This window comes from Mus musculus, chromosome 15 (genome assembly GCF_000001635.26).
Source record: "Mus musculus strain C57BL/6J chromosome 15, GRCm38.p6 C57BL/6J".
NCBI classification, from domain to species: Eukaryota; Metazoa; Chordata; class Mammalia; order Rodentia; family Muridae; genus Mus; species Mus musculus.
The window spans coordinates 37,865,956-37,879,662 of NC_000081.6; the positions used below are offsets into that span (position 1 = coordinate 37,865,956).

Consider the following 13,707-nt stretch of genomic DNA (forward strand, 5'->3'; position numbering starts at 1 on the left):
AATGTGGTACATCTACACAATGGAGTACTACTCAGCTATTAAAAAGAATGAATTTATGAAATTCCTAGCCAAATGGATGGACCTGGAGGGCATCATCCTGAGTAAGGTAACACATTCACAAAGGAACTCACACAATATGTACTCACTAATAAGTGGATATTAGCCCAAAACCTAGGATACCCAAGATATAAGATACAATTTCCTAAACACATGAAACTCAAGAAAAATGAAGACTGAAGTGTGGACACTATACCCCTCCTTAGAAGTGGGAACAAAACACCCTTGGAAGGAGTTACAGAGACAAAGTTTGGAGCTGAGATGAAAGGATGGACCATGTAGAGACTGCCTTATCCAGGGATCCACCCCATAATCAGCATCCAAACGCTGACACCATTGCATACACTAGCAAGATTTTATCGAAAGGACCCAGAAGTAGCTGTCTCTTGTGAGACTATGCCGGGGCCTAGCAAACACAGAAGTGGATGCTCACAGTCAGCTAATGGATGGATCACAGGGCTCCCAATGGAGGAGCTAGAGAAAGTACCCAAGGAGCTAAAGGGATCTGCAACCCTATAGGTGGATCAACATTATGAACTAACCAGTACCCCGGAGCTCTTGACTCTAGCTGCATATGTATCAAAAGATGGCCTAGTCGTCCATCACTGGAAAGAGAGGCCCATTGGACACGCAAACTTTATATGCCCCAGAACAGGGGAACGCCAGGGCCAAAAAGGGGGAGTGGGCGGGTAGGGGAGTGGGGGTAGGTGGGTATGGGGGACTTTTGGTATAGCATTGGAAATGTAAATGAGCTAAATACCTAATAAAAAATGGAAAGAAAAAAAAAAAAAACTGGCGACTCAGGGTTGGAGTCATTCTAAACAACAGCACTTGGAATGAGTCAACCCAGGAAAACAGGCCTCTAAAGATACGTCTAAATTGGGATAATATTTTGTGTAATTCTTATCCTAAAAATCATACTAGGAATTAGGGCAGTGTCTTTTTAAGGTATTGGAGGATGCACAGGAATTGACAGCCAAAAACTTTGTAGCATGGGGGCGATGCACTTGTTGATTTTGGAGAGATGTTGAGTTTTGTTTTCCAAAGTTGTGATTGTGCTCTGGTGTTACAAAAGAAACTTAAGAATTATAGTTAAACTGACAGTGTTCCATTGGATACAGTTTGCAGTTCGATCACAGGCTCAGGATTTTTAACTCACCCATATTTGTATTTTTTTTTTTTAATCAAGCAAGTGGAGATGATTGCAAGAGTAATACTGGCCAGCTCTCCCTTTTAAAGGAGATCTCAGTGGGAGGTTATCTAATAGGGTCCTGATTAACTGCTAAAATCAGCTGGTAGAATTTTTGGAGACAGAAGTTGGACCCTCATATAATTAGGTTCTGGCAATGGCTGCTGCTTTGTAAGGTGCTACACTACAAGCAATGCTTTCACAGCACTGAGATGATAAGGAATGTTTTAAGTATAAGTCATCTTGATAAATACTGTCCAAAAAAATAGAGGCACAGGCAGGCAGCAGAGTCACTCCCCTAGAATCTGTCCTCATGGCAGGAGTAGTAATAATTGGGCCAGGCCTTAGGAAATAGGCCCAGATTAAGAAACATTTACAATTGAGTTAATGCAAAGCTTAGAGCAGCCTCAGGGGAAGCTTGTGTGGCATTCCTTTTGTCTTTCTGACCAACGCCTAGAAAGGTGTTTACCAGATGGAGAATTGTTTGTATACTGTTCCTTTGCATCCTGGTGATTGTAAAGGGTTTGCTTTTAGTGAGCTCTTAATTTTAAAGAGCCCATGAAGTGATATCATTGGAAAGTTTTCCTTCAAGGAATGACTAATAGCCTTACATTGTGTAAAAAAAAAAAAACAAAAAAACAAAAACAAAACTGTTTCTGCTTCAATACAAGAAGTTAGGGCACGGTGAGTGAGGGCTCTGGGTCTCAACTGTGTGAGGGGCCAGGGTGCTGGGCTTTCTGGCCCCAGTGCTCGTGCTGCGACCACGGGAAGCCCAGTGAGGGTCGCTCCGACCCCTGGAGCTGTGGCCACATGCAAGCGGCAGGCCCGGACGTGCCTGATCACCGCAATCTGGGAGCCCAGAGGGTTAGGTGGGCAGCAGAGGGATGCCTGGAGTTACTGTAAAAGACGTTGACCAGCAGTTCTTCAGAGCTCTGGCAGCCTTCCTCAAAAAGTCCGGGAAGCTGAAAGTCCCCGAATCAAGTCAAGCTGGCCAAACATAAAGAGCTCTACACATGAGCTGCTTCCACAGCACAGCACCTGTACCTCCGCGGTGGTGCTGGGGTTGGTTCCATGACCAAGATCTATGGAGGACGGCAGAGAAATGGTGTCAGACCCAGCCACTTCAGCAGAGGCTCTAAGAGTGTGGCCCGCCGGGTCCTCCAAGCCCTGGAGGGGCTGAAAATGGTGGAAAAGGACCAAGATGGGGGCCGCAAGCTAACACCTCAGGGACAGAGAGATCTGGACAGGATTGCTGGACAGGTGGCAGCTGCCAACAAGAAGCATTAGAACAAAGAATGCTGGGTTAATAAATTGCCTTATTCAAAAAAAAAAAAAAGGACTTTGAATCTTTCAGTGTATATTGTTCATTATATGGAGGGTATTTTATTAGCTGATCCTTATGAAGGTGTTTTATTACAAGCCTTTGCTCTTATACAAAGGGCTTTAAAATTTGGGAGTAGTTGTTGCTCTAGAAAAGATTCAAAGGCAATATTTTTTTCAATATTTGGGGCCTCAGTTATATCCTAAAAATTGTGGCACGGAAAATTCAAGAAAGAAAAGATGATTTACTTCAGATTATTTTCAAAAGCTTCTAGGAGATGTAATTGGCTAACACCTTACTTAAGCCACCACAGGAGGACTTAAGACTCGTTTGATATTCTCAAGGGGAGATGCAAATTAACTGGTGAGGGATGAATAGTTTTGCAGGAAGTAGAGGAAGCATTAACCAACAACAGATAAATTATATAAACTATAGATCAATTGTTGGCTGTTTATATTATTACTACTTATGTGCCCACCACAATTTTTTGGCAAAAGGGCTATTAATATGGATTCATCTTTCATCTCCAAGTAAAGTTTTAACACCCTATTATGAAGCTGTTGCTGTGTTAATACAGAATTGTAGGATCGAATCATGAAAGTATTTTGGAAAGAATATCTTAAGAACCTAATGAAACATTATTCCTTATTTCAACAGCAATTAAATTGGTTATTGCAGAATACTGATATTTGGCTTATTGCATGGCAAACATTTTAGGTAAAATTGATAATCATTATCCAAAGGGTAAGCTGTTACAATTGCCTCTATGAATGCTTTTATATTTGCAGTAAATTTACCCATTCATCCCATAAAGAATGCATATTTATAAACAGCTCATCTATAGGAGAGAAGCATATGTAATTGGATCACACGTTCATTCTCTTGAGTTTCCCCGTGCCTCTCAAATAATTGAATTATGTGCTGTAGCCACTGTTTTTGAAATGTTGAAAAATCAAGCTTTCAATATGTATACTGATAGTCAATACATAGCACATGGCTTATGATTGCTTGAAATTGTTCCTTTTTGAGATACTGCTAATACTCAAATTTTTCAGTTATTTATGCAAATACAACTCAATTTAAAAGAGTACTACTCTTTAACTTTATAGGATATTTAAGAGCTCATACTGGATTGCCTGGATAGACCCCTTAGGGCAATGCCACAGCAGCTTCATACACCAGGAAGATTATAGGCCTTACACAGGAACAATTGGACAGGCAATCTCATACTTTACATCATCAAAATAGTAATAGCTTGAGACAACAATTTGGTATTTTTAGAGACTGTCCACGTCAAATTGTAAAGACTTGTCCTTATTATCTTCAATTTCTACCTGTACCACATAATGGTGTTAATTAATCCTCAAGGGCTTATACCTAATTAATTACAGCAAATGGATGTCATTCATATTTCTGATTTTAGAAATTTAAAATGTGTACATGTGACTATTGATACCTTTTCAGGCTTTTTAGTTGCAACTGCTTTAACTGGAGAAACAACTAAAAATGTAATTAGTCATTGTCTGCATTATTTTTCTATGCTTGGTGTTCCAAATCAGATTAAAACAGATAAAGGAACTGGCTATTACAGTCAAGCATCTGAAATGTTTTATAGGCAATTTAATATTACTATATGCTGGATTCCTTATTATCCTAAAGGACAAGGTATTATGGAACAGGCTCATGGAATTTTAAAATAATAGCTTCATAAAAAACAAAACAGGGGGAAGTATATCCCCATATACCACATTATTTTAATCATGCTTTTTATTTTTAAAAAATAAATCAAATTTTTAAAAATTTTAAAATTTGGATGCCAAGGAACTCTCTGCTGTCTATGGCACCCTACAATTAGACATACTTGTGCCTAGGTGAAATGGAAGGATCCACTTACTGGCATAAGGCATGATCACAGTCAGGTATCTAATATGGGGGTGAGGTTCTGTCAGTGTTTTTTCACAAAAAGAAAATGGAGCCAGATGGCTGCCTGAAAGGTTGGTTTGTCAAGTGAACACAGATCCTGAGCCTTCTAATGATAATAATACCAATAATGGAGACAGCTCAAAATCCCTATCAGCCAGCTGAGTTAACCTGGAGTGTAGTCTGCACTCTTATTGGAGAGTAAGTTCTTTCTATCAATTCTCAAAGCCATCCCCCCCCCCATACACCTGGTAGCCAGATTTTGTGTTTGATCTTTGTCAATTAGCAGCTAAATTAAATACCTGGGATATCTCCACAGACAACTTTAATTTCTAATTATAATCTTGTTGCTTTTAACTTTTGGACTTTGTATCTTAAACAGATTTGTTGCCTTCACACAAGATCACTTTCAGCAAGCTCAACTATTCATCATGGCAGTCATTTATCACTATGAAGAAATGCATTGAGGCAAATTCATATGTCCTTCGTGGCTTTAGTCTGAATGGGAAAGAGTATGTTTTTGAAGGCCGGTTGTCAGGAACAGGTCAGAGTGTTCTTGAGCTCCTATCACCCTAAGACAGAGATAAACATCAAAAAGCTATGTTTGTCCTCCATGATGGGTAAGAAGGAACAATATAGAGACAGACCTAAGACAGGCACAGTCACCTAGCCACTCTTTACCCTAGATGGGATTATGGAAAACAAGTAAATCTTGTGCCCCTTGTGTCCAGCTCATCTTTAAAAAACAAAAAGGGGGGAATTGTGCTCTTCCCCCAGCCTTGAGCAGGCTAAAAAGACCTTAAGTGTGTGCCACAGTTAGTCTTCTGCCATGATGCATCTGCAATTTCCTACAGGAGCAGACTGCCTGCTGAGCTTGCCTTGCAACATAATTCAGGTGAAACAAAGGATGGGTCTGTGGTCTATATAAATGCAGTGCTAAATATTTAAATTTTGAGCCTTGATCAGAAACCTTTGTCTTGGCTTCATCCTTCTCTCACCTGCCCATCCTTTTTCATTTCCAGCCTCCCTTTTAGGTACCCAGCTCATCCTTGGCTGCTGGACAGCAACATGCAAGCCTCCAGGATCACCCAGTAGCTGTGGCTCCTCCAAGCTCCTCTCAGTTCTTTTGCTCCTACTCTAAATTTCTCTAGCTCATGGGTTTCTCTTCCTCCATCTTCTCATTCCTGTATAACCTTGCCATTTTGGTCATATACTCTCTTGGTTTTTCTCTCTCTTGGCTCTCTTTCTTTTGCCCCTCTCTCTTGGTCCTCCTGTCTTTCTCTCCATGCACCCCTCTCCTTTTATGGCTCAGACCATTTTTCTGTCTATGTTTAGAATACTACTTTCACTTCCTCTCTAGACTTTTCCAGATGCCTCAAGCTATTCCCTCTCTCATACTTATAATAAAAACCTTCTCTTCAACCATACCTTGAAGTGGTTTACACATTTTACACATATGGTATCATAACATTGTCTCCTTATGAAGGACCCACTCTCTTAGAATGTGATAAACCAGCCTGCCTCTATTTTAGGTTTAAAAGCCATCTTATAATAAAGACGAACTAGGCTCATTCCAGTTTATGATTAAACCTGTTTTTCAAGAAGTGGGCTATGTCTCACCTGTAACCTTAACTAAAAATGGTTCAGTACTACCTTTTCCAGGAAAAGGCAATGGTGCCTTCATTTTAAAAATTGTAATTACTATCTTGTAACCCTACCTTTGTTTCAAAAGGTTGTTGTGATTACCTTTTGACCACATTGTTATGTTCTATCTCTGTAACTCTGTAAGTCAAATCCCCCATTTTGACTCTCCTGAGTTATAAAAATGTTGTCTTTCTCATGTCGAATGCTGACCTCTTGAACCTCACGTTAGGGAGAGGAGGCCATGTACACAAATAAAAAAGTTTGCTTTAATTAGTTTGGCCATGATGATTTGGGTCAGTATTTTTTTATCCTTGCATCTATGGGATGAACATTTGGAGACCCCAGCAATATCAAGGCCCCAGCAATATCAAGATCCCAGTTAAAATTCAGAAATTCAGAAGCTGGACCCTTCCCTCTGGCCCTCCCAAACTGAAGAGCTGCTCTCTAGGAGTTTTACACTTTGAAGACATTCCAAGGTCCTGAGGCATTCTGTCAATAAATCAACTCCCTGAGCTATCAGCTATATCAAAAAAAAAAAAAAAGGAAGAAAGAAAGAAAGAAAGAAAGAAAGAAAGAAAGAAAGAAAGAAAGAGAAAAAAGAAAAAAAGAAAAGAAAAGGGAAAAGAAAAAGAGCAAGCATGTTTGTTTGTTTGTTTGTTTGTTTGTTTGTTTGTTTTCCATTTTTTAAAAAGACCTCCTTTGGTAAGTAATAGGAGCATTTCTAACTTTGTTTTTGTGACATCTGGTTCTTTTATGGATTTGTTGGATCTTTATCTGGGAATGTGGGAGGATCTGATCAGATTCAACATTCCTAGATGCAGGGTATTGAGTAAGATGTCACATGGCCCATTTTGTGATCTCTGGTTACTTGGGAGTAACCAAATCTACCAATTTTTTTTATTACCTGCCTTGGGACCTCAGGGAAGCCCTCATGAGACTGGGGGCTGAGAAATCCGAAAGGCCTAATTTCTGGGTGCCCAATTGGCAGGATTTCAATGCAAAAGGTACACAACAGAGTCTAGAATCCCTGAGGACAATCTGTGATACTGAGGGCCAAAAGGTTGGACAGGTTTAGCACAGGATGTCAAATGTTACAGTGAGCTGAGACAGAAATTAGAGAGGCCGCCCTAACTGAATCACAGAAACAGAGACTTAGGAATCCTCTGGTGGGTTCTCAACACTTCGGTTATGCTAAAAATATCTCTGTCCGACTTATATACCTAGCCTTCTGGACTGAAAAAAATAATGTTTGTGCTTTTTCACTGAAAGCCATGAGTCTACTCCAGCTGTTTTACAAACATATGTTGGCTGATCTATTCTACAATATGGACTTTAATGCAAATTACAAACAAGCTTCAAGGAGTCAAGAAAGTCAGGAAAAGACTTAAACCTACCTTTCCTGAATCTAACAGACTTCAGACTTCCTATCTATCAACAGCCTAAGTTTCCCTGCATATTTCCTATTCTGAGGGGGAAGCTCCAAATATAAAAGTTTGCTTTAGGTTCTTTAACTTTAATTTCTGTCTCTAGCCTGTATCTATCTCCCACTCAGCTTGTAGACACCATCCAGAAATCAGCTATGGACTATAAACTGCTCCAAAGGTGATCTATGCCATGCCAGTGGCCTTCCTACAAAACCAGAAAGCTCTGGACCAGGCAAGCCAAGGTGATTGCTCCCTGTCTCTTCAGCTGGATCAATGAAAAAGATGCTTCTGATGAGTAAAGACCTCATTTCCTAAGTGTCTCTTTATCTTTGGCTAACATTCCAGCCTTCCTGGGCCCTGACAACAGCATCCTAATTTCAGCAGAAGTAGTTACAGAGTAGAGCACGTTGCCCCTTGTCCTTAACAAAGGGCTGGGATATTAAGTCCAAGGGAAACTCCCTGGCAAAGGGGACAAAATGGCTACTTATAGTATCTATTGGCATACCAAGATTATATGACCTTTAAAATTGTGTTCTTTCTATGCTAACCAAACTGGTATAGCTTCTAAACAGGACATGCATCCTTTCATTGCATTACAAATTTTATTTCCTCCCAGATAAATAATGCTAAAAAAAAAACTATCAAGGATTTAACAAGTTCATATAAGACAAGTGGGGAATGATAAACAAGCTTTCCTCCATTTTAGGATTAAAAGCCATCTTATAGTAAAGACAAAGTAGGTCTGCGCCTGTTTGTTTCTCAAGAATCAGGCTATGTCCCTGTACCCTTAGCTACAAATTGTTCCGTACTGCCTGTTCCAGGAAGTGGAAGTCATGTCTTTGTTTCATGTCTTTGTTAGTAATGACCACCTTGAAATCCTACCATTGTTTTAAAAGGTTGTTACAACTGCCTTGCTTTGACTTCCTTGTTGTATTCTGCTTCTATAACTGTGGTGATTTGAATAGGTATAGTCCTTCTAGACTCATATTTGAATGCTCAGCCCAGAAGGAGTGACATTAATAGGTGGCCTTGTGGGAATAGGTGTGGCCTTGTTGGAAGAAGTGAGTCACTGTGTAGGTAGACTTTGAGGTTTCATATATCCTCAAACTATGCTCAGTGTAACACATGGTCTCCTGGCTGCCTTGGAACAAGATGTAGAACTCTCAGCTCCTTCTCCATCACCATGTCTGCCTACATGCTGCCATGCTTCCCTTCATGATGATAATGGACTGAACTGTTATCTAGATCCAATTAAATGTTTTCCTTTATAAGAGTTGTCATGGTCATGTTGTCTCTTCACAGAAATAAAACCCTAAACAAGACAGTAACTCTGTCTATTTTGCTCCCCATATCCCCCATTTAGAATCTCCTGAGCTATAAAAACCTTGTCATCTTTATGTCCAATGTCAACCTCTTGAACTTCACTTTAGGGGAGGTTATCCCATATACACAAATTTTTTAAAATCTTGCTTTAATTAATTACTTGCTTTAATTAGTTTGGTCATGATGATTTGGGCGAGTGGTCTTTTTCCCTTGCATCTTTGGGATTAACAGAAGAAGTAGAGGTCAATTGAAACAGCCATGGCTCCTAATCCTAACAATCTATTGCTCTTATCACCACTAGAAGGATGGCTTGATAATAGCAAGATAGTTTCATAAAGACAGGAATGAGATAACAAATTAGAAAGGATCTCACAACAGATTTGGGTGCCCCCAAAATCAATAGCCACTATATTGTGCTACATTTCCAATAGGTAGAATGCCTATGGGGCAGGAGACCAAAAGATAGAGGTAGAAGTGCCCATTAATCTGCACTCTCAAAACATCTATAATCAGAATCCTATGAAAGCAATTTCCAGTCAGGCAAACTTGTTCCAAGGTTCAAGCCAAGGAAAATATAACATAGCAGTAGAGTTGTTTCCTAGCATCCATGAGGGTGTGTGTCCAACTCCCAGCACAGGAAAGAGGGAGAGACAGCAGTGGGGGGTGGAGGGGAAGGCAAGAATCACATCAGCCTGAAAAGCACAGGGAATCTACAGGCACCCATACAAATTTCTTTGGGCCTACATGCCCCAGATGGTGAGATTATGGCTCCGGTCTCATTAATTTTACCTGGGGACTCAGGAGAGTAAGGTAGACTATATGAAGAACAGTAGTAGGCATTTAGCGATGTGAACCATACATGCTAGGTCTCAACAAGTTCTGCTCTGAAAGGTGCTACACCTCATTGACCTAAACAAGTCACATGGCCACATCTGAGTGCAACAATACAGGGATGTAAAATATTTGTGCAGACTATAGTTAAGAGAGCCAAATTATAGGTAAATGGTAATACAGACAGCAACACATTAGTTTCTTTTGTTGTGTAAAAAGTAGCCCTTATCCCCCCATATTTAACAAAAATGGGTCTTTGCATTTTGTCTTTCTTCTTTATTGGAATTTAAATACTAAAGGCACCAAAGGGCCCTCATTACTTTAGTATTTGGTAAATATGTACCTATTTATAATCATCAGAAAATTGGCATCTCAAAATCTAAAATCTGTCACTTGATATGCACTCACTGATAAGTGGATATTAGCCCAGAAACCTATAATACCCAAGATACAACTTCTAAAACACAAGAAAATCAAGAAGGAAGACCAACTCATGGATACTTCATTTCTCCCTAGAATAGGGAATAAAATATCCATGGAAGGAGTTGCAGAGACAAAGTTTAGAGCTAAGATGAAAGGATGGACCATCCAGAGACTGCCCCACCCAGGGGTTCATCCCATAATCAGCCACCAAATGCAGACACTATTGCATACGCCAGCAAGATTTTGCTGAAAGGACCCTGACATAGCTCTCTCTTGTGAGGCTTTGCCAGTGCCTGACAAATACAAAAGTGGATGCTCACAGCCATCTATAGGATGGAACACAAGGTCCCCAATGTAGGAGCTAGAGAAAGTACCCAAGAGCTGAAGGGATTTGCAACCCTATAGGTGGAACAACATTATGAACTAACCAGTACCCCAGAACTCGTGTCTCTAGCTGCATATGTAGCAGAAGATGGTCTAGTTGGCCATCATTGGGAAGAGAGGCCCCTTGGTCTAGCAAACTTTATATGCCCCAGTACAAGGGATCGCCAGGGCCAAGAAGTGGGAGTGGGTGGGTAGGGGATCAGGGCAGGGGGAGGTATAGGGGACTTTTGGGATAGCATTTGAAATGTAAATGAAGAAAATGTCTAATAAAAAAATTTTTTAATCTAAAAATCTATGACAATACATTAGAAAAAAACAAGCTGGACTTTCCTCTTAATGCCTCTCTAATTCACTGACACATAAAAAGAAGGGAGGAGGAAAAAGAGAGAGGGGTTATTATAGGTATATGTCCTAAAAATAACTCCCTTTCCCCAAAAATATGCTCAGTAAAAAGAGGTAGAAAGTAGCTAATTAGAATTGGCAAGAAATCCAGCACCATGTCTAATAGTGGAAGACTCTGATGACTTAATGGGTTTTTAAGGAATCATCATGGACAGTAGTTACTTCTTATTCCCTACATTTTAGGTCTCAGGAAATTAGAATATAGTAAGCCACTCAAGGTTTCTAGCTTAAACAACTACTTTTCAAAAATCACGACTCTCTCTCTCTCTCTCTCTCTCTCCCTCTCTCTCTCTCTCTCTCTCGCACACACACACACACACACACACACACACAGACAGAGATACACACAAACAGGTGTGTATGTGATTAGCTGTGGCGGCTACTGCGGAAGACCGACGACAGTCCTGGACAAGCTCCTCCCACACAACCCCTTATGTAAAAGAGACCCTACTTGTAATTGTTGAAAGGTGTGGAGTTCTGAGATAAACAGTTAGCTTTATCATCTTTCCAGTAAAAGACAAATCTGAGTCATAGAAAGCCACCTGCAGCATCTAATGATACCAACATATTTGGGATAAAAGCAGTATGTCCGATTTATGAGATATTAGTGGAATTATAGCACTCTGACTGCCTAATGCAGATGCCCCTTGAAGCAAGATCCTGCAGAGCAGGAGAAAATGAAAAGGGATTCTATATCGGTTGTGTCCACTACAAATAAGCGATGACAACCCATCCTGAGAGTAGCTTGACAACTAGTTCAAGACTCTGGAGTTGATATGACTATTCATGAATTGAATGGTTGTCTTTTGTGGGAAGCCGCCCTCACATTCGCCGTTACAAGATGGCGCTGACATCCTGTGTTCTAAGTGGTAAACAAATAATCTGCGCATGTGCCAAGGGTAGTTCTCCACTCCATGTGCTCTGCCTTCCCCATGACGACAACTCGGCCGATGGGCTGCAGCCAATCAGGGAGTGACACGTCCTAGGCGGAGGATAATTCTCCTTAAAAGGGACGGGGTTTCGCCATTCTCTCTCTTGCTCTTGCTCTCTTGCTCCTGAAGATATAAGCAATAAAGCTTTTGCCGCAGAAGATTCTGGTTTGTTGCGTCTTTCCTGGCCGGTCGCGAGAACGCGTGTAAGAGCTGGTGCCGGAACCCGGGACGAGAAAACCCGGGACAGAAACTACCATCACACCGGCGCAAGGAAGATCCCTCATTCTGGAACCAGAACTGGGGTCATGGTCATGAAGTGTTCCCGTAAAACAGACTGTTGAGAAGGATCCGGCGTGGATTCAGAACTCTTCAGCTGAGGAACGGTGGTAATGAAGTGTTCCTGTAAAACAGACTGTTGAGAAGGATTCAACTGCGTGGATTCAGAACTCTTCAGCTGGGGAACAGGGGTAAGTACAGCTTTACAAGGTACGTCTGACCTTGAACTTTCTAACGAAATTCAAGACAGTCTATCAGAAGTAAAGTGGGAGATAGCTTTACAAGGTATGTTTGGCCTTGAACTTTCTCCAGTGTTAGGAGCCTTTTTGTTCCTTTTCACATGTTATCAAGTGGTTAAGGCAGGGCTGAAAATTTTGGATGAAATTCAGGGCAATCTATCAGAAGTAAAGCGGGGAGAGAGAGTAGGAGCAAAGATGAAATATGGTGCACAAAATAAGTATACAGGCCTTTCCAAGGGTCTTGAACCCGAGGAAAAGTTAAGGTCAGGTAAAAATACCTGGGGAGAGATTGGAAGGAAGGAGAAGGAAAAAGAAAAGAAAAAAGATCAATCAGCGGAGGTTTCTAGGAGAAGGAGCCTATACTCATCACTAGATGAGCTCAAGGAGCCAGCTCTTAGTAGCTCTGAATCAGATGAAGAATTCTCCTCTGAAGAAACAGACTTGGAGGAGGAAGCAGCTCGTTATGAGAGAAAAGGGTACCAGCCAGATAAAATGCTAGCTAATCAGTTAAGGAAAAAGCCAAAAGCGGCTGGCGAAGGCCAGCATGCTGTTCAGCCTCGGGGCAATCGGCTTCAAGGTCATAGTGCACTTCCGTCCTATGCGGAGCCCCCGCCCTGCGTAAGGCGTCAGCCCTGCGCAGAGAGGCAATGGACAGAGAGGCAATGCGCAGACTCGTTCATTCCCAGAGAGGAACAAAGGAAAATGCAACAGGCATTTCCGATCTTTGAAGAAGCCGAGCAGTGGTGGCGTACACCGTTAATCCCAGCACTTGGGAGACAGAGGCAGGCTCTTGCAGCCTACAAGGTCTTATTGTCCACCCTGGAGTTGTAGATCAGGATTATAAAGGGGAACTTCAGGTTCTCTGTTCTTGTCCTCAGGTTGTCTTTTCTATATCACAAGGGACAGAATAGCTCAACTAATAATTTTGCCAAGCCTACATGGCTGTTTTTCCTTCCTCTAGTATTCCTTGAGCTGCCAGAGGGATTGGTTCTACTAGAAATGATTCTGATTACTTAATAATGCCTTTAGATTGTTGTCAAATTTTATCTACTCCTCATGTAGGGGTAAACCCTCGTGGCGTCAGGCCATTACAGGTCTGGCAAATGGATGTCACGCATATTTCCTCCTTTGGGAGAAATCAATATTTACATGTCTCTATTGACACCTGTTCTGGCATCATGTTTGCTTCTCCGTTAACCGGAGAAAAAGCCTCACATGTGATTCAACATTGCCTTGAGGCATGGAGTGCTTGGGGGAAACCCAAACTCTTTAAGACTGATAATGGACCAGCTTATACATCTAAAAAATTCCAGCAGTTCTGCCGTCAGATGGACGTGACCCA

The 13,707-nt window shown here is 41.2% G+C and overlaps 1 pseudogene; it reads left to right on the plus strand.

Moving 5' to 3' along the window:
* On the plus strand, positions 1,939-2,572 carry Rps19-ps5 (ribosomal protein S19, pseudogene 5; annotated as a pseudogene).